The sequence below is a fragment of the Pelodiscus sinensis genome, chromosome 1, assembly GCF_049634645.1.
Source record: "Pelodiscus sinensis isolate JC-2024 chromosome 1, ASM4963464v1, whole genome shotgun sequence".
Taxonomy (NCBI): Eukaryota; Metazoa; Chordata; order Testudines; family Trionychidae; genus Pelodiscus; species Pelodiscus sinensis.
In genome coordinates, this window is record NC_134711.1 from 50685895 (window position 1) to 50707886 (window position 21992).

Sequence of the window (21992 nt, forward strand, 5' to 3'; positions counted from 1 at the left end):
GGCGCGCCTGGGATGCCCCCCCGCCGGCTTCCCCGGAGGCTTTGAAAGCCGCGGAGGGGCTCCGGCGGGGGAGCAGCCCAGGCGCGCCTGGGATGCCCCCCCGCCGGCTTCCCCCGAGGCTTTGAAAGCCGCGGAGGGGCTCCGGCGGGGGAGCAGCCCAGGCGCGCCTGGGATGCCCCCCCGCCGGCTTCCCCGGAGGCTTTGAAAGCCGCGGAGGGGCTCCGGCGGGGGAGCAGCCCAGGCGCGCCTGGGATGCCCCCCCGCCGGCTTCCCCCGAGGCTTTGAAAGCCGCGGAGGGGCTCCGGCGGGGGAGCAGCCCAGGCGCGCCTGGGATGCCCCCCCGCCGGCTTCCCCCGAGGCTTTGAAAGCCGCGGAGGGGCTCCGGCGGGGGAGCAGCCCAGGCGCGCCTGGGATGCCCCCCCGCCGGCTTCCCCCGAGGCTTTGAAAGCCGCGGAGGGGCTCCGGCGGGGGAGCAGCCCAGGCGCGCCTGGGATGCCCCCCCGCCGGCTTCCCCCGAGGCTTTGAAAGCCGCGGAGGGGCTCCGGCGGGGGAGCAGCCCAGGCGCGCCTGGGATGCCCCCCCCGCCGGCTTCCCCCGAGGCTTTGAAAGCCGCGGAGGGGCTCCGGCGGGGGAGCAGCCCAGGCGCGCCTGGGATGCCCCCCCCCCCCCCCCCCCCCCCCCCCCCCCCCCCCGCCGGCTTCCCCCGAGGCTTTGAGGATCCTACTTCTACTTCGCGGATTTTCATCTATCGCGGTAGGGTTTGGAACCTATCTACCGCGATAAACGAGGGTTCACTGTATAGCAAATGCAGCATTACCCTGAACTTACTGTCCTTAATTGAAGTGTTTGTAAATGTCACCATTTACTAAGGGCATGCCATGAGCTAAAGGTGAACCCATGATAGATGAGCTAATATAAAGGTATTTAATTCTCTGTCGAATTGTCTTGAAAAGTTCATGTAAGTCTTTTTCTGTCACTCACCACCACCTCTGAATGAGTGGTATTGGAGGTTTAAAGATCTATATCTCTATTCAGAAATGTAACTGCCCCTTAATCTTCTTCATTCCCTGTTCCCATCTAGCTGGTGCCAGGTTACCAGATCAATATTTTCCAGGCTTGCTGTTCCAATGATCAATCCGTATCCATTCCATCCCCTGCTACATAGTCTATCCACTCTTTTCTTGGCCATCCACATGTTCACCAATAGTAGTCCCGATGCTTCCTGAATTTCCTTCCTCCGTCCTTTATATGGATGACTATACTCTCTAAGCCTTCATAATGATGATGCAGACCTTGGTCTCACTCCAGATATTATTCCAGATGTGGTGCAGCAATGTCAGACCCTCACTTTCCTCAAACTTGTCATTTCATTGGCTTCAAGTCTTCTCATGTGCCTCTCTCTGCTTTCCCATCTCTCTGATATCTACTGAAAAGCTGATCTTAACATGGGTTTGAGTAGATGTCCCTTAAGTAGTCAAGACATCTCTTCTCATAAATCACTCCACTTATCTTGCAACAGACTTCCCCAAACTTAGCAGCATTCTTTGCATTTCTTCGCTGATTCCTCCATTTGATGCTAGCTAGTTCTCCAGGTACAGAATACAGAAGCCTGATTTAGGTGCTGCCTCTTGACATTGCCTTGCTATGGCTTAGGACAAGTGTGAGGATGAGGAATCAGTCCATATAAAATGGCCATATAAGATGGCCAATATAACACATAGCCTCTGACATCCAAATTCCTATCACTTACCTTCTCCTGGCAGATGTGCTCCAAACAAAAAATGGGAGTAGGAAAGGTGAGTATCTGGCACTTTAAAATAAGCGTGCTCAGGGCAGGAGGGGCTTTCTAGATTGCCCAAAATTTCAAGGTTGTTCACCTTCAACCTACATTGGACCATGTTATCAAGGTATGACATGTGAGATGTCCTGATTTGCTGGGAAGATTTGCTAGGGTGCTGCCATGGGGTGGAGCAGGCTAGACTTATAATTTTAAATGTTAAAATAAACATGGCAGATAGCATATTCTCTCAGATCACCATATCACTAAGAGACACGGATGTCCCTGCTTTCTTAAGCCTTATCTGAAGGAAAGAGGAGGCCAAGTCTGCTATAGATTAAGAACACCCAAATGCTCAGAGGGAGTTTACCAAATAGCAATTACAACAATAGCCTGGCCTCCTGAACTGCAGTCCTGACTCTCATATTAGCCCATGCAAGTTGAGGAGTTAAGCTTTTCTCTTTTTATATTTTTACCTGTGGGAGTGCTCACTGTATTCTTGATTTTTCTCTAGCACTTTCCAAGGTATACATGAGAAAAAGAAACCGTGTGTGTGTGTATTTGCACTTACACATAGAAGTAGTGCATGGGTGTCTAATTTGTAAGCAATCCTATCTCAGAACACTTTGTGTCACCCTGGATTGTAAAAGTAAGGCCTTGTCTATACTTACACATAGATTGATGCTCCAGAGAACAATCTTCTGGGGTTCAATTTAGTGGGTCTAGTAGGGACTCTCTAAATCAAATACTGAGGATGACCCCAACAACCCCAGGACTCCACGGGGTCATGAGGAGTAAAGGAAGTTGGCAGGAGAGTTTCTCCTGTTGAACTCTCACACTTGGGCTGCCCCAGAATTATGGTTTAAGGTACATCAACTCCAGCTTTGTCATTCCCATAGTGGGAGTTGTGAATCTTAAATAGAAGTTCTCCCCCAAGGTAGACCTGGCCTAATTCATTTTTACCTCATGAGTTGCTAACCTCTCTAAAAAGTCTAAATCACAGTGGATAAAGTAGGTAGGAGATGATTCAGCCATAAAATTCATTTAGTGAACTGCAATTTTTAAGGTGTTTACATACTTCTTCAAAAAGCTGAGAAGTAAACCTCCTTAAGTTTTGAAAGTTAGTATTTGAAAGAATCATGTGATGTGTTAATATTAGGCTTTGAATTTCAATGGCATTCATCTGCTGATCTCATCAATTGTTCATTCCATATGATTGCTAATTCAGTGATTCATTTACTCAATTCCAATTATAACTTTGATTTGATTACTGTTGTTCAATTCTTAATTAGGATAGTAACATTTATAGTAATTAGCCTGAGCTAGAAGTTTGATTTTAAATGTGTTTATTAACTTGCAATAGAATCCATACAAAGCAAACAGAGCTGATGTTTCTTTCAAGACTACAACAAAGGGTCATGAACATTCATGGAAATGTCTCATTAAATGAGATATTGGTGAGGTAGAAGGTTTTGCCCCAGCTAATGTCTATTACCCTCACAAATACATAGTGAGACAGTGTGCTCCAAAGAGCTTACAATCAAAGATACTATCAATGGAGTTCTGTGGAGGGTGCTTCAGCCTGCATAGACAAGAGCTAGGAGAAAGTAATTATTATTTCCTTTTCCTAGATAGAGAACTTACTTAGGTACAGAGAACTCAAACATCTTGCCAAAAGTCACTGGGAAGTTTGTTGCAAAGCCAGGAATTGATCCTACATCTTTAAATGTCCAGGGTAGTGCCATATTCACCATCCTTGCTCTTGTGTGGTTTATTGCAAGTGTTGGATAGTCTATGTTAGAGCAGTTTCAATTGAAGAAGAAGCTCATGTTGGGTATGTTTCCCTTTTTGATGAGATGAGCATACTTTGCACTTTGCAGTGTAAATATTTGCAAGCATCCTTTTGAAATTCACCTTCTGAGAGTTTTCTGCAGTTTCTACAGAAAATATTTGGTGTTAGCCAACATTCCCACTTGTACATCTAGTTGTTCAGTGAAGAGAACTAGTGTGAATACAGTTTAAGCAAATTCATTTAAAGTTTCAATATTCATGCAACTTTTGATTTTATGAGGTAATCCTTAATTAAATTAAGGTGAAAAAACCACCTGAAAATTTATTTAATTTCAGAACAGACCACATTGTTTGTGGCATGAAACCACATGTCAGATGTATACATGTACAAACATTGCACTAACTGTGACTGAACCAATCTCCCACCTTGACCCCCACAATATGGATAAGAATTTAAAAAATGGGGGCTCATTTCATCCTCAGATCATGTACACAAAAAAGTACTCAAGATTGCACAATTATAATAATGTGAGGAATTTGGGTGATTATATAAGCAGACTGCTAAGTTAGAAGTCTAACTAGCCTTTTGCTCATGCTTTACCTTATGTTTTGTATGCATGGATATTTCCTGATGGGAATGTGTGCAGGATCTCCTGGTTGTATGTATTAATGAGGGGTAAGCATAGCAAGTTTAATGTGTTTGGTTTGTAATATAGATTGCACCCAGTATCAATATGAAGCTCAAAGGAGGGTCAAGTCCCAGAGATAAAGTTAAGAAAGGGAGCTGGTGGACCTTGTTAGACTTTCAGAAGAAGGCAAGTCCTGTAGGCTTCACAGATTCAGGAACCTTTCCTGTGTATCCTCAATCCCTTTGCAGGGGAGAAGTTGATAAGATTAACTGGTGAGCCAAATCTTAGAAGTTAGGTGCTAGAAACTTACCTTGAAAACTAATTATTTAGCATGAGGCCATTTAACACTGCACTGGACTCACAAGCAGAGTGTCCACTCTACCAAGCCCATTATTTTGAAATAAGGGGCTGCTTATTTTGAAGTAATAACACTTGCTTTCCATGAGGAATAATGCTTATTTTGAAATAGTGGTCATGCGGACGCTTGACTGCAGCTCTTTTGAAATAACTACTCCCCGGAGTCATTCCAAGCAATTACTCCCCATGCTCCTGGGGCTCTAAATCGAGGGCAGTGTGTCCACATTAAGGCTACATCTAGACTACATCCCTCTGTTGGCAGAGGGATATAAATGAAGCACTTCAACAGTGCAAATAAAGCCGGGATTTAAATATCCTGCGCTTCATTTGCATAATCACGTAATAGTACTCTTTCAAAAAAGCGCTATTTTGAAATTGAAACCGCAGTCTAGACGCAGTTCTTTCGAAAATGGGGCGTTTTTTGGAAAGATCCTGTAAATCTCATTTTTTAGCACCCCATTTTCGAAAGAACCATGTCTAGACTGCAGTTTCAATTTCGAAAGAGCGCTTTTTTGAAAGAGAACCATTACGTGATTATGCAAATGAAGCACAGGATATTTAAATATCAGCTTCATTTGCACTTTCAAAGTGCTTCATTTACATCTGTCTGTCAGAAGAGGGATGTAGTCTAGACACACCCTAAGGGTACATCTATATTGCAAGCTTCTTTCCAAAGGAGCTTTTTCAAAAGCTTTTTTGAAGCTTCTTTCGAAAGAGAGCATCCACACCTCAAAACTAGATTGAAAAAGTGATCTGCTTTTTCAAAAGAGAGAGTTCAGACTGCATGGATGCTCTCTTGAAAGAAATCCCTGATTGCTATTCACAGAATGGCCACCAGGGCACCTGTGCTTTTTTTGATTGCCTCTTCTTTCAGAAAATGTCCCTGTTCTGCATCCACACACACCTTTTTTTGAAAGAGCTCTTTTGAAAAAGGCTTTCTTCCTTGTAATTTGAGATTTACCTATGTCAAAGAACTCCTGCGTTCTTTCGATTTAATTTGAAAGAATGCGATTGCAGCGTGGATGTAGGGGAAGTTTTTTCAAACAAAGGGCAGTTTTTTTGAAAAAACAATGTTATCTAGACATACCCTAAGGGAACCTGCCTCAGATTAATTTTGAGGCGTCCCTGTAGTGGGGGACACACTATTTCAAAATAATTATTTCTGGAGTTATTTTAAAATAAGTTTATTTGACATGCCCTAAATGCCTAATGTTTTGAAGGTAGGGTTTAGCTTCCACCCTCATATTAAAACTGAGTTCATAAAATTATGGCTTTCTACCATATTTCCATCCCAGTGCCTGTGTCTCATTCATGATCTACTCCAATTTAAATTCTTTGCAGTTTGTACATTCATTACCTTAACATTGTATTCACAGAGGTTTTTCCATTTAATATGCTATGTACCTGCCATGTAGTTTAAGCAGTGTTCTCATTTAAATAGAATGATAAAAAGGGTAGTAATTTAGCCTACTATATTTCTACAGCTCTTCATAATAGATTAATAACAAATGTTGCTCAGGAGAACCTGTGTTAAAAGGTTTGCCAGAGGAGATGCTTTAATCTAAAATATGCAGGTGTTAGTTGACTCCTCTATCACAGAACACTCCAGAGCCTGATCACTGTTTGCCTTCATGCCTTATGATGGCTTCAGCATGAGTTACTGTGTTACATGGGGAAAAATGTAATTGTTTTCTCTCATCATAGAAGTGCAGTCACTTCTAGGGTGAAATTCAGCAGCTGTCAGGAGTACACAAATACTTGCTAAATAACAATTGAGATTATGAGGTGAAACCTCCACCCCACACTGTACACAGTTGAAACTGTACGGGAAATGTTGGGAAGTACAAAGCTATCCAAATTTGAATTTGGCGAGTCACCAAGACCTTTGTGTAGATTTCGAAATAACAGAAACATTATTCCAGCATCCCCGTAACCCTCGCTCCACCAGGGTTAAGGGATGTTTCGGAATAGTGCTTTGTTTTGAAATTTCATACTGTGTAGTCAGAGCAAAATTTCGAAATAAACTATTTCTAAATTACCTCAAAATAAGCTATGCAATTTGCATAGTGCAAATTGTGTAGCTTCTTTCAGGGCAAGGGTGCAGTGTAGACACAAAGCAATGGAACTGGTGGCATTAGCTATAGTTTGTAGTCAGATTCTTACTAAGCTTTTCTCTGTGAGAGGGCTCTGCTGAATGGGTTTGGGAATTTGGATCATCTCCTGAGGCGAATAGCATTCCATCCCATCAACTTAACATTTCTGGTACTGATACAAATTTGTATTTAAAATCCAGTCATTTTGAATGCAAATATATTGCAGGATAGCTGGCCCCTTACTAGAAGATGGTCCTCAGTCTTGCCTGTGACAAAATCAACTCATCTCTCCTATGAAAAAAATGGAGAAGGTCATGTAACCTGTTACACTTGGAGTATATATAAAAAGAAGTAAGTGGAGAAAACCTTGGGTCTTTTCCAGCACAGGAAGGCCTGGGAGTTACCAGTTCCAGAACAGGAAGACACGTTCAAGGAAGACAGGCTATGTCCAGATGAACAGTGTACAAACTGTAAAAAGGAAGGCAACCTCTTAGGAAAAAGAGGTTGGTCCCATCATGGGACTGGAATGAAGATTCTGCTTTGTTTTGATTTTCATTTGTTTATTCCATCTTATTGGCAGGAGGTACCAAATTGTACTCCAGATGGGGAGTGTTTCAAATACTATTGAAATGTGGTGCGTAGTATTTAAGGAAGTCCTGAAAAGGGTAAACTGAAGCAGAGTTCTGCAGAACCAACCCTAGTCATAAGGGGGTGCATGCTACATGGTAATCCCATGTACAAATAAAACAAAAAATTCATTCACTTTCTTTAGCTACAGGGGTAAGTTAGACATACTGTTGTAATACTCAGAGAGAACAAAAAAGGGTGTACAAATTATGTAAAACAAGTTCCTTTTAAAATTCAAACAAGTATTTACAGAACAATTTTTGCAATATTTACCTAACTGTGGTTGCATATGCAATTTTAAGCATAGTGCAATTATTTGGTAGTGAATGAAAAATATACACACGGCAAAGCCCCTCAGGAGTTTCTTCACTTAAACTTCCATATTAATATACAATGTGAAAAATCAGTATTCAGATATAAACATATCTGTTGTGCATACAAATGAACTTTTAATTCAGTTATCCTGAAATACAGGAAAGTTAACAAAATTACATTGAGACTATTACTACTGATATGCAAGTGTGAAGTCTTTTCAAGTTGCTCTTTTACTGAGTATGACTAGCATTCAGATACTTTTGCAGATTAATTAATTTTGCAATAAGTACACTCAAAGTAATAAAAGAAACATCTAAAAAGTGCTCCTTCTAGGCACAGTCGCTCTGTGGTTTGCCTTAATAATCAACATTTTTATCATTAATCATATTTAACTGCTTTGGACATACAGGGAAGAATAGCCCCCATAGGCTATGTCTACACTGCACAGTTATTTTGGAATAAGTTATTCCGGAATAGTTATTCCAAAATATCTTAGTTTGAAATAATACATCTATACTGCAGGGAAGCTTCAAAATTAGTGCGAGGCAGGCTTCCTTAATGTAGATGTGCTATCTTGATTTAGAACCCCAGAGGAATAACTTAGAATGGCCCTGGTGAGGGGCTATTTTGAAATAGCAGAAGTGGAGCTTCTACACATGCCTTATTTCGAAATAGTTATTTCAGAATAGGCATTATTCTTCATAGAATGAGGTTTACAGAAGTCAGAATAAGCTGTCCGTTATTTCCAAATTATTTTGAAATAATGGAATTGCTGTGTAGACGCTCGCATAGTTATTTCTGAATAACAGCTGTTAATCTGAAATAACTTTGCTGTGTAGACACACCCACATGAACAGAGTACCAAAGTTAGTGAAAGATTATAACAATAGGCTCTTTTGTCTTCAAATGTTTTTCCCGCATGCCAATCAATAGGTAATTTGCTTATTCTTTATGCGCAAAGTCCAAGCTTGCATCATATGAAATATCTTGATTATTCATTGATTCAGTATTTCTCTCCCCATGCTAACAAAACCCTATTACTTTTGGTGGGCTTGCATACATTTATGGTCAGCATTATGCCAAGCATGCAGGATTTTAAATACCAAAGGATGACTGTTTTGGATCAAGATTTTAAAAATGGGTAGCTTAAGTAAGGCTCTGAGCTCTCTGCTCTGAATGCCCATAGCTCCCTATCAAATCAATGGGAGTTACTGGATACTCAACATGTTGGCAGAATCAGGCAAAATATGTAGATATTCACTTAAGGATTGAGGGTCTACTTTTATATATTGAGCCAAATTTGCCCTTAGTGGAAAATGAGGGGTTTTTTTATGTCCTCCAGCAGTGGGCTAGACAATACACTTCTTCCAATATCTCTGATTTGGACAAGATATCTATGTATTGTGGAACTGTGAAGCTAATTAAACTCCATTCATTGTTTTAATTTAAAACTGGACAGGACATACATAAGACTACCCAGGGTACTCTAATCAACCATCTTTCTCTGGCAGGGGTTCAGTTAAATAACCAAGCTATTTTTTCTTAACTTTCATTTCTGTTATTACCTCAACAATAATTTGCAATATTGTATGAAATGGATTTGTGTTTTAACACCTCTCACCAATGCTGAAATGAAATACAAATATCTGGAATTTCAATCTTACTCTAAGTATTACATTTGAGTTTCCAATATAGTTGTGACTGTCATTGTTAGTTTTATATTATAGCTGTCTTTGAAATTTTTAGGAGGTGTTAATCAACTGAAGAAAGCTAGGTTGGCAGACACTAGATGGTAAAAGGACAGGCTGATAACAGCCATTAGATTAAAACTAATAAAATCTGTTGTCTAATTTACCGATAACAGTTAAGGCTGACTGTAATTGGTCTGTCATTTTTTATCACTGCAAAATACACTCCGTTCTCATGACAAGACTTGTTATAAGTCAGTTCTGAGTTGCTTTACCTAGATTCATTACTCTGTTGAATTCTATTAAAACCATAATCTTCTTCTCCAGCAGAAACCTCCCTCCCCCATAATGGACCAAACATATACCTTATGTAACTCCTCAGAAGCCAACAGTTATACCATGGATAACATGGCCCAGGGTTTATTAATTACATAATACCTTTAGATGACACAGGTGTATGTATGCCATTCAAGACTAAGAATTCCATAGTTAAAGTTCAAATGCTAAAGTCACACACCCATGTTTTAAAATTAATTTTTGAGGAAAGTGGGAGGAGTAGATGGGGCTGAGATAAGAGAAATCTTTGAATACTTCTGTTTCAATTCTTTCCTTGTTAACAAATATTGCCACCAATTGTAACAGTTTCTCCATCTCAATTTTTTTCTCAAACCAGCCCGTGACTTTTTTTTAACTTGACTCTTGCTATGTTTCACTAACATGCCAGGCACAGAGCAGACAGCACAAGCTTACAGAAATACAGCGCAAAGGGATGGCAGCTGATGTGCCAGAGCAGAAAACACAGCATATTTCCATCCTGACAATCACCACCACACCTCTTCATTTTATCAAAAACAGCTTTCTTATGAGGCTGTATTCTGACTAAAGCTTTCTGGGTATGTCTACACTAGCCACCCTAGTTTGAACTAGGGTGGCTAATGTAATCATTCAAACTTGCAAATGAAGCCCGGGATTTAAATATCCCAGGCTTCATTTGAATTTTCCTGGGCGCCGCCATTTTTAAATGCCCAATAGTTCGAACTACCTGCCCGCGCTACATGCGGCATGGGCTAGGTAATTCGAATTAAAGCTCCTAATTCGAACTACCGTTACTCCTCATTGCAGGAGGAGTAACGGTAGTTTGAATTAGGAGCTTTAATTCGAACTATGTATCCCGTGCCACATGTAGCGCGGGCAGGTTGTTCGAACTACCAGGCATTTAAAAATGGCGGCGCCCGGGAACATGCAAATGAAGCCTGGGATATTTAAATCCCGGGCTTCATTTGCAAGTTTGAATGACTACATTAGCCACCCTAGTTCAAACTAGGGTGGCAGTGTAGACATACCATCTGAGAATAGCTCACATTATTGAGAGATATAGTACAAAATATTCACAGTGGTTCAGGCAATTAACAAACATATAATACTGGACAAAAAGAAAGGCAAGAAATGAGGGCAGCATAAGAATTAAAATAGGAATAAAGGGAGAAAAGCAGGTTTCCTGGGTAATTTTAATCTTCATGAAAACATTGCCACTAAGCCCTCATTTTTATGTTTATAAGATTCTGTTTGAGGTTAATAATGGCATATTACATTATTTATTGCCTGCCACTTTAAGTACTCATGTTTTTATTAAAGATGAATAGAATTGTTGATAGTTCAGATTATTCTTACATGAATATTAGAACACTGGATGACAAATAAAGGTAATGAAATACAGTAAAGTTGAAACAGCACAGGTGAGGATTTGAAATGTGCTGTAAAACTCACACTCTCTTTGTCTATAAACAGGGTCAACAAGTAGCTAGTAGCTGCATTGTTAATTCTGTTAATGTAAGAGCTTCTTGTAGCAATTGAACCAAAGCAACACAAGGCATATTTTGCATGACTTGTTACTTCTACAGTGTCACAGGAAATAATTGGATGCCATGAAAACTCAGCGAGCCTGAGACATGAGGCAATCATGGGATACAAAAATATTCAAGGCTTCACTGAATCCATTTACACTTTGAATTATATGGCTGTATCTATAAAATGCATTCTGATAGTGTGTGAAATACAGCTAGCAGAAGTATAGTGTTGGGCAAATTAATAATGAATAACACATCCAATAAACAGAGGTGTCCATGAACAGATTGTTTTATTGAATTTGTTTATTCCAACTTAGTCCCAGAATACTTTGAGAATAAATCTTGCTCTTCAGTTTGTATACAAGAAGTTCATTGAAAATATTCACTATTCAACAAGGTACTATTGAGCCAAGGCACATGAATCAGGTAATACATTTCTGTCCCTAGAATGGATGATGATCATTTTGAGAATCAGCTTTCCAGTGCAAATAGTTGAATTGAATACCAAATTAATCTTCTGATATTTCTGTGAAGAAAAAAACCCTTCCCTTTTTGCCTTAGTGTATTAGAAGCTCAATTATCAGTTGCTCTCAGCAGTTCAAAATGGTTGGAAAGGAGTGTAAAAGGGGAATCCTTGGGTGATGTAAATCTAAGGCAAGATGGTTTTCTGTCACAGATTGCTATCTCCCCATACGTCTGTATAGGAGTGTATTTAGCCAGTGCTACTCTAAGATATGCCATGGTTGATGTTGGACCTGGACCAATCCTGAGGGAGTGGAAAAATGACTTAGAGATATTTTTCTCCCTGCTCTCCTCAGCTGTTTAGCTGTAAGCCTTGGTAAGAGCTGGCCTGAGAAGTTTCTCTGGGTACAATAACCAGGTCTAAAAGAGCATTAATTCCACCTGTGAAATAAGAAAATTGTTTTTGTGCATAAACCCAAAAGTCAGATGTTTGTTAACAAGGTTATTGGGCCATTGGCATCGTCAACATAAACTTTACAGACAAAGATTGTAAACAAAAGAGACATATTTGCTGTTTTTTAACCTGGCACTGTCAGTGAAAACAAAAGCAATAGTATCAGTGTCATTTAAGTTTCAAGGACAGGTTACTGCCTATTTAATATTAAAACTTCAGCACAATGTAAATGAAAATGGAATGTCATGCACCAGTTGGTGAGTTACAGCTGAATTATTCAATATGAGTTTGATCTAAAAAAGGCGAGAAAAAGTTATGCACAAAATGGTTCAGGAAAAATCCTTAACATTTTGTTATCAAATTCAGTGGTTGCAAGCTGTAATAAAAGGGTCTCTTAAAGAAAAAAGTAGTGTTTTCCTATGAAATGTGAAAGTAGATATTTTCAAATATCTAAATAAAGTATCAGACCCAACATAGCCAATATTATACGAAAACCACAATAAAAGAATGTTAAGATTGCAAAGTCAAGCACTTTAGAAAAAGCTAGAATTAAAACTGCCCCTGCAACTTGAAGTTGGCTCCCATGTGCATAGGCACTATAGTACAGTCTGATTACACGATCACAGTATCATAAGCAATCTTAATGCTGGCATTTCCTAGATACTGAATGTTAGACTTTACCACCTTAATTATGTTTTTTTATATAGTATTTGTGTACAGTTTCCTACATTTTATGGAACAAAACTGAATCGGTTAAAATTCCATCACATGGTACCACGCTGAAATGTCATAGGTAATCAGCAGAACCTTTAGTTCCTCTGCACAGACCTCTATGCCTTTTGAGCTGATAGACTAACTGATAGCAGTAATAGGTTGTCATCCTCTGTGTGTACCAGTACTAGAGGATACACTTTAGGAGTGAATTTCATAGCTGTATGCCGATAGCAAAGGAATGTGGGGAATCAAGTTGAGTATTTTCTAACAAACATACAGGCTACATCTACACGCTGGCAGTATCTATGCAAATGAAGTGTGGATTAACATATTGCTGTGCTTCATTTGCATAATTTATTCAGGCATGAGGATATTGCGCAAAACAGTTTTTTTCCACAAAAAACCCCATCCACACTGCTTGTTTTTGTGCAAAAACCCCTTGCGCAAAACCAACTTGAATAAATTATGCAAATGAAGCATGGCAATATGCTAATCTGCGCTTCATTTGCATAGGCACTGCTGGCAAAGCCGGCAGTGTAGACAAAGCCATACTCTTCTGCTCATTTCTCCCCACCTAGGTCTGACCCCTTTTGTTCCATCTCCTTTAACCTGTTTCCGTTCCAGTGTAATCTATCACCACATTTATATACTCACTCCTCTACTCAAAAATTAGATATTTAACATTACATGAACTCTCTTCATTGAAAAACAGTTTTATAGGCAAGATTCCTTCATGCAGTCTAGCAATATTGCGCTATGCCAATGGAATAATCTGGTCCTAAAACTTTGGAGGCTGACCTGATGTGCACTCTTACACCACTCGCCTTCTTTGTTGGTGACAAGCAGGGTGGAGGGATTGTGGCTAGCGTATTCAGACTCTATACCAATACCTGGCTGTACTTTGTTCCTCCTGAGACCTTTGCAGTTCAGCATAAATTAGGCCAAAACTTGGAGGGAGAAACAATCCCCACTTCAATGCTTCTTCTGTTCTCAAATTATGGATATGTATTAACAGCTTTAACTCCAGCTAAGGATTGCTCTAGAAATTCTTAGGTTTTTGATCAAGTTACCAGGGCAACTATAAACCCAGACAAATCTTTTTTTTTTTTCCTTTCTAGAAGTAAGTAAATTACATGCTAAATGACAGCCATGATTATTAGCCTACATTGTTCTCCTGCTTCCTAGAATGGTACCAAAATATCTTCAAAGCTCACTTTTGCTTAGGAACCATGTGGGACTCTGTACTTGACTTAGCACCTGTGAAGTTTGCGGAGCTCAGATGTTCTAAATTCTGTAGCCTGCAATTCCAAAATTAGACACAGCAGCTTTTCAAAACCACGCACACAAAATATTTCTTCTCTGAGAGAAGAAATGGATAAATGTAATTTAAAATTTGAAGGCCAAACCATTAGAGATCTGCTGTTCCAAAGATAGATCAGAGATGTTTCAAAAATGGAATTCATTCATTTTCCTAACTCATTCTTTCAAGAATTTTGTCTGACTAACCACAAATTTAGCCAAACTATTTTCACCTAGCAGAATACTTTGTCTGAAGTGAACTGAACTAGGACTGACACAATTACCCACGTGGAGAAGGGGAATATTTGCATTAAAAAAAGAGAGGCTTTTAATTCAAGAGCAGTATCAGGTTGATTGGCTTTTAAAATCTATCTGCTCCCCCCTCCCCATTCCTTAAGCTTGGCTGCAGTGCTGACTCCCAACAGAGGCTTTCCATCTCTGACAAATATGAAACATGACTTATGGATGGTGCTTGTTAACCCCAGAGTTAATAGCATATCAATATTATCAATCAGAAATATTTAAAAATATTGTATTTGGAAAAGTCTAATGATAAGTATACCCCAGTCAGGAAAAGCAGTGATTATTCCCCTTTATTCGGCACTGGTGAGGGCACATCTGGAGTATTGTGTCCAATTCTGGGTCTCCCATTACAGAAACAATGTGGACACCTGGCAGAGAAAATTATTAGTGGGCTGAAACACATGACCTGTTAGGAGAAGGCTGAGGGATTTTGGCTTGTTTAGTCTACAGAAGTGAAGAATGGGGAGAGGGGACGTGGGGGATTTGATAGCCTTTAACTATCTGAAGGGAGGTTCCAAAGAGGTTGGAGAGAGGCTGTTCTCAGTAGTGGCAGATGGCAAAACAAGGAGCAATGGTCTCAAGTTACAGTGGGGGAGGTCTAGATTGGATATTAGAAAAAAACAATTTCACTAGGAGGGTGGTGAAGCACTGGAATGGGTTACCTAGGGAGGTGGTAGAATCTCCATCCCTAGAGGTTTTTAAGTCCCGGCTTCACAAAGACCTGGCTGGGATGGTTTCACTGGGGTTGGTCCTGCTCTGGGCAGGGGGTTGGACTCAATGACCTCCTGAGATCTCTTCCAGCCCTTTGTTTCTCTGATTCTAGGATTATCCTCTGTTGTTCATAGTAGCTTGGTCCATTCATGCGATTTTTGATATCAGAGCTCTCCTTTGATGACATCAATTATAAAATGTTAGGGAACTTTTCCTCAGCATTTTTCTTCATATGTGAAAGGCTACTGTAACCTTAATTATGTGAAGGCTATTGTTTGATTTTGGTAATTATACTTGGTAATTTCTTTATTGTTGAATATTCATTACATTTTAAAGCGTGGGTTAAAGAATGACCAAAGAAATTTAAAATTGAAGTAAAAGAAGACTTACCAACAAAAACAAAATTTTCAAGAGTCTTCATTTATTCTGAACTATATTATCTCCCAGGCAACAGCCTCCTTCGCTGCTGCCAAAAACATTGTTATTGTCACTGCCACTTGCTAAAATAGGTTCTTCTGTGTACTAGTTCAAATCTGCCTTCAAACTGAATAGATCTGGGTTGTCATCTTAAGAAATCATCATTTCCATGAATACTTGTAAAATACTACTAGAGATGCTTTGTCCTGAGGTTTCACAAATAATTTTGAACGGATTTTTCCCTAAAAGGGGATTAGAGAGTATGCTAACTAGTATATATTTCTATTTAAAAAAATAAATGGCAAGCATATTCCTGGTTGGGCTCTGTCCCTTACGCATGGCTTCAAATTGTACACCATGCTATATTACAAACAGTACTGTTTTCAGAACCAAAATATAAACATTTTCAGCAAGGCATTAATTAAGGTTCGTCTGCAAGTGGCATTTCCTTCTTTGGTGATGAAAAGCATTTCTTTATATGGAAAAACAGCTTAATTTATTTCTCAGTTGTTCGGAGAGTATTCACACCCACCTCTCCCACTGTGAAAGGGTTAGTACAAAGGAAGAGGGAAATTGTTAAACTGTTGACAGTGCTATCATTGACAACAGAAAACATTGACTGATGACAGTGGAAATGGTCCAGTATCATTACATATATAAATCCCAATGGATATTGCCAGATATTTATTTAAAGTAGGAGGAATGCTGTTCCGAATCACTAACATTGCAAGTTTGCTGCTCTATATAGGACTTCATGGGAAGGGTGTCACTGCCGAGCTTAATCCTATTTGCCTACCAGGAACGTACCGATCTAACCAAAATGTTGCAGTGAAACAGTGATAGTGATATTTTGGCCAATATATTTTACATAATGAATTATGTGATTCAGAGGGAATTATTCATTCATATCTACCCTAATGTGACTGCTTAGAAAGTAAAGGAATTAATCTTCTAATCAATCTTAATGTATGGTGACCATTAAGTGCACTAAATATGTGATATCTCTCTGCTGATTTATAAAACACCCAGGTCAGGCAGCATGGTGTCCTAAAACAAAAGCATGGACTTGATTCATGAAATGTACAGTGCACTTTGTCCCTATTGAAAAATGTAGGGTATGTCTAGACTACATTGTTTTTTCAAAAAAACCTGCCCTTTTTAAAAAAAAAACTTCACCTGTGTCCACACTGCAATCATGTTCTTTCGAAATCAAATCGAAAAAACGCAGGGTTTTTTTTGACATTGGTAAACCTCAAATTACGAGGAAGAACACCTTTTTTGAAAGAGCTCTTTTGAAAAAAAGGCATGTGTGGATGCAGAACAGGGACATTTTTCAAAAGAAGAGGCAATCGAAAAAAGCACAGGTGCCATGGTGGCCATTCTGTGAATAGTAATCAGGGCTTTCTTTCAAGAGAGCATCCATGCAGTCTGGACACTCTCTTTCGAAAAAACAGATCACTTTTTTGATCAGGTTTTGAGGTGTGGATGCTCTCTTTCGAAAGAAGCTTGCACTCTAGACATTAGTGACTACTTTTCTTCACCATCATTTGTGCTGAACCCTTCGTTGGCTTTTATTTTGACATTACACATATGTCAGGACTTGTCTGCTCAGTGTGACAATGCGCTCTACGGGATATGTTTTTTAAAGTGCACTAACATAATGTGCTTCAATAAGTCTGTGTAGACCCTGCTGATGTGCCTTTATGCAGTGCTGTTTAAAACACCACCACTTGAAGCACTTTAGGGAACCTATATTATACAGTCACAGGGTCCACATAGACCAATTAATTTGCCATACAGTGCACTTTAGAAATCACAGTCTCATAGAACACATTATCCTGAAACTCTAGATTATATAGATTTTGAAATGTTGACAGCACTGTCACTGATATAACATGAAACAGTTCCCTTTCCACAGCATTTTTGGAAGATAATTGAGCACCGAGATATGCTGGAGTCTAGAGCTAATTAACATCTGAGTCACAGTACGAAACCATGGGAGATCAGATTATTTTTTTAAAGCAATGATAGATCCTGGGGATAGCCAAGAGATATGAACACCTTCTGTCTTCAGATTGCAAATGTCACCACTCTTGTGTAAAAGTGAATGGATGGGAAGGATACACCAAGCAAAGTGCTATCTTTTGCAGGGTACTTGGGTAAAAGTGGGGCACATTTCAAGGTAGAACTTGATCCAATAAGCTATAAATAGAGGACTGATATGACCAAAATGTAGCAGTGCCAGCAGAGCAATGATACCAGCAACATTCTGGCCTAGGAGTTCTACATAATAGAACTATGCTCCTATTATTTCAAATCTTACAGATCTTTACTCAAGGTTAGTCTGATTTAAAAGTTTGTCAGATTTGTTTCTCTCTGTTTGAATGAAACATTTTTTTTGTAAAATTTTACTAGCTTTTTAAAGGAAACTGGCAGTTTGTTTACTTGATGAGAGAGATAGTCATTTTAAAATGTTTTAAGTCTACTGCAAATAAATGTGTTTTCGGTTTCACTGTAGGGCTGTCACCTTATGATAGCAAATGTACCCGAAAAGCCTTAGCAAGTGAACAGCAAAAAGCAAATATTTAAAAGAGGTGTCAAACACAGAAAACTGATTCCTTTTTTAAAATAAAAGATTGCAAATCCAGAAGGAAAACTGTTGAAATGGCCTTACTTTAATATCAACTCTGTCCTGGCAGGATTATGTTCTGAGTTAATCTATGTGGTAAAAGTTTCACATGAGAGATGAGAGAATGTTCTTTTGAAGAAGTACACTACGTATGTACTTGAGAATGATAATGATAAACTATTGTTGTTCATGACTAGATTATGAACAAGAAGCAACATTGGTTATGTATAAAATTATATCAATTTATGTTCATTTGTAACCCATAAGTGCCTCATTCATGCTACAACATCTTATAATGGTATATTTATGGTTGGCTGCCTTATGCCAGAATTATGAAGTACAATTCATTAACAGTTGAAATAACATGACCATGTTAATATAGTTCTGCTTTTTTCCATAGTTTGAATATATAAGCTATAGCAATATATTATGTTTTATATATTTTATGTACCTAGTCCATTTGTGATTATAAGTTAGGCCTGCAAAAAGTGTGTGCGCTATTGGGTGCATTCAACTTTGACCTACTTTTCTAAGTTTCCTCAGCTGAAGAAGGAATGATGTAACTATTGGGCTGCTGCCAGACAGCTAAAAACGTCTTAAAGATTAAGACATTAATGCATCATTCCCCAAATTTAGAAAGCAAATGAAAACAGAGTGTCCTCTTTATCCTTTTCCTCACTTGTTTAGAAGATTACATCAAAGAGACCAAAACTTGTTTTGAAGGATGAAATAAGAAGTCTGTACATATTATTGTAAAGTTGTGTTCAATATTATGGTCAAAGTTGGTCTAGGTATGAGCCATGTGTGAGTGTAGACATGGTTTGGAGGACACAAGACTAATACCATCTTTTCCCCAGTCTGTCCAAAATGGGGATATTACAAGAGTCAAAAAACTGGAAGCTAAAGTAAAAAAAAAATTAAAACAGGTAATAAGATGCATATTTAACAGGGAAGGTAGTTAAGCACTAGAAGAGACTACTAAGGGGTACATGCTCATCACTTAGAGCCTTTAAAAATCAGCTGTGCATGAATTTCTAAGAAATATGCTCTAGTTCAACTACAATTTGTTGAGGAAATGCAGGAATGAGTTGATCAGATTCTACGGCCTGTATTATGCAGGAAGTCTGGTTAGATAATCATAGTTTTCCATTCTGGTTTTAAAAACCTATGAATCTACAACTTCACTTGCCTTCCTCAGGTCTTACTTTTGAAAGATTATACCAGCTGTTCCTTTAGTTTTCCATGCTCTGGAAATCTTCCTAAAGGGAGCATTTCAGCTTCTAAAATTCTTCCTATATCTTCTGAAATTCCAAGTATACCCACAGACTGTCCTAGTTTATCCATACAGCTGCCAAACTCTCTCATTTCCCCAGATTTGCTGTGTTGATTAAGGAAGGCTATCAAATACTGTTTGTTTTTTCCACATTTGGCATTGAAATAAAGTTTATCCTCAGTTATTTAGTATATTTGTTTGTCTGATTAAAAAAACCCTTATTTAGCAGAGGTGGGGGCTTCAAGTAAAATCACAAACTTGCTCAGTACACTTGTGATAATTCTTCTCTATAGATAAATGAGAAGCATGATGGGTATTCATAAACTCTCCCAAACATCAATGAAATAATGGCATTGAAATGTGTATACAAGAGACTAAGAAACTTTGTAAACTATTTATGTCTCTGCAGCTTTTGACATGGATCATAAGACACCATTACTCTTCCTACATGATGTAGTAGGAGTAGGAAGCACAAAAATATAGTGCTTAAGTCATTTTTTCCTAAAGAACCCAGAGTGGTGTATACCTTCTCCCCTCCTCTTCAAAGTAAACATGAGAGATGTCCTTAACAGATTGTGACACACTGTGGTCCCCACTGTCAACAATATGCCTGTGATACCTACTTGTGTTTCTCAGTTTCTATTGACTCAAGAAGCAACTATGCTGAGATGCAGTTAAGGAGCTCTGGGTGTGGATCAAACTTCCAGAAATGATCAGACTACAGCAGGTGTGGGCAAGAGGCTATCAGCAGGCTAGATCCAGCCCATCAAGCCATTGGATCCAGCCCCTGGTCGCCTCGCCAGAACCCTTAGGTAGAGAGCAGCTCACACATTAAAAAGCCAACGGCTCTCCCCCAGCAAAATCTCTCAGCTCCCATTGGCCAATCTCTCTGTTTCTGGCCTATAAGAGCTGAGAATTTTTGTTTGGAGCAGGGGCACTGTGCGAAGTCTTCTTCCACTCCCCATGCCCGGAGCAGAGCCACGGGGAGCAGCGAGCTGTCTGCCTCAGCATTCTGCAAGTGCCTCTCAGCCAGAGCCTCTGGCACCGCATGCCTTTTCTCCCCTCTGACTATCTGCCTCAGGCCACCACTCAAACCCTTTGTATTCCTTTTCCTCCTTCTCACAGGTCACAACTCCCTCCCAGACCCTGAACTCCCTCCTGCACTCGTCTCACTGACAGAATCCCCTCCTGAACCCATACCCCCTCCCTGACCCTGAACCTCATTTCTCTGCCCCAGGTTGCCATCCAAACACTCTGCCCCTCCTTCACGCAGGTCACAACTCCCTCCCAGACCTTGTGCCTTCTTCTAGAGACCTTCCCCAGGCCAGAATCCTCTCCTGCACCCATAACCCCGACTGGACCATGCACCCCAAGACTCTGGCCCACATCACAGCCCTCTTCTTCACCCAAACTCCCTCTCAGACCCCTCATCCCCTCCTATACCCCGTCTCCTATTACAAGCTCCCTTCGGTACCCAATCTCCATCTCGCACTGCACACTCTCTCCATAGAAGTGCGGCCCTTGACCACTTACCAAAATCTTGGAGTGGCCGAATTAAAAATTATTGTCCACTCCTGCTCAATCTCATCCTTCATAACACTTTCAGAATATGAACCTGGGAATTTAAATGAATACGTTTGGAAGCAAGTTTTTGGGAACATACACCACTTAAGATGAGCATTGTTGCCAGTATAGCAAGAACAAGTATAAGATAAGGATAAAGCACAATTCTGTTTACCCTAACATACTGATCACGTAAACAGGGCAAAAGGACAAGAAGATCCAGATCAGAACCAGATCGATAACTATCAGCTAAGCTCTATGTCAGCACTAATAAGTAAGCCCTGGAAATTTCCAAACTGCCAAACAGGGCAGGAATAATGTATTTAAGGCTGCCTCAGACCCTAGTAAATTGGACCTCAGCGATGGGCTTTGGGTACCGGCGCCTTGGAAGCTGAGACAACCTCCCACTTTGTCCGCAGCCTACCCGGGATCCCAGGTTTGCAGGAAGGGAGTAAGGTATGCCGCTTCTTTGTTTTGTTGTTCTTCCATTTATGGGGCACAGCTGTTAACTGTCAAGAAATAAACTATTTGGCTGTGTCTACACTGCACCCCTTTTCCGGAAAAGGGATGCAGATTAGACACATCGGAATAACAAAATCCACGGGGGATTTAAATATCCCCCGCGGCATTTGCATTTACATGGCTGCCGCTTCCTTCCGGCTTGGAAAGTAGGAATAAGAGATCCTCGGGAATAGGGCTTATTTTCCGGAGAATCACGTCTAGACTGGCGCTTTTCTCCGGCTTATCCCCAAGCCGGAAAAAAGCGGCAGCCATGTAAATGCAAATGCCGTGGGGGATATTTAAATCCCCCGCGGATTTTGCTATTCCGAAGTCTACATTAGCATCCCTTTTCTGGAAAGGGGTGCCAATGTAGACACAGCCTTTGTGTCTGACAGATACCTGTGTAGCATCCTTTGTATTTTGGGAACCCAGTGTCAGACCTTAGACTTACTCTGGCCGGCTACAGCACACTAGGAAAAATATCTATTTATACTGTGTATGGCTGAAAATGCCATCAGAACATATTCTATTTACTGCCATAT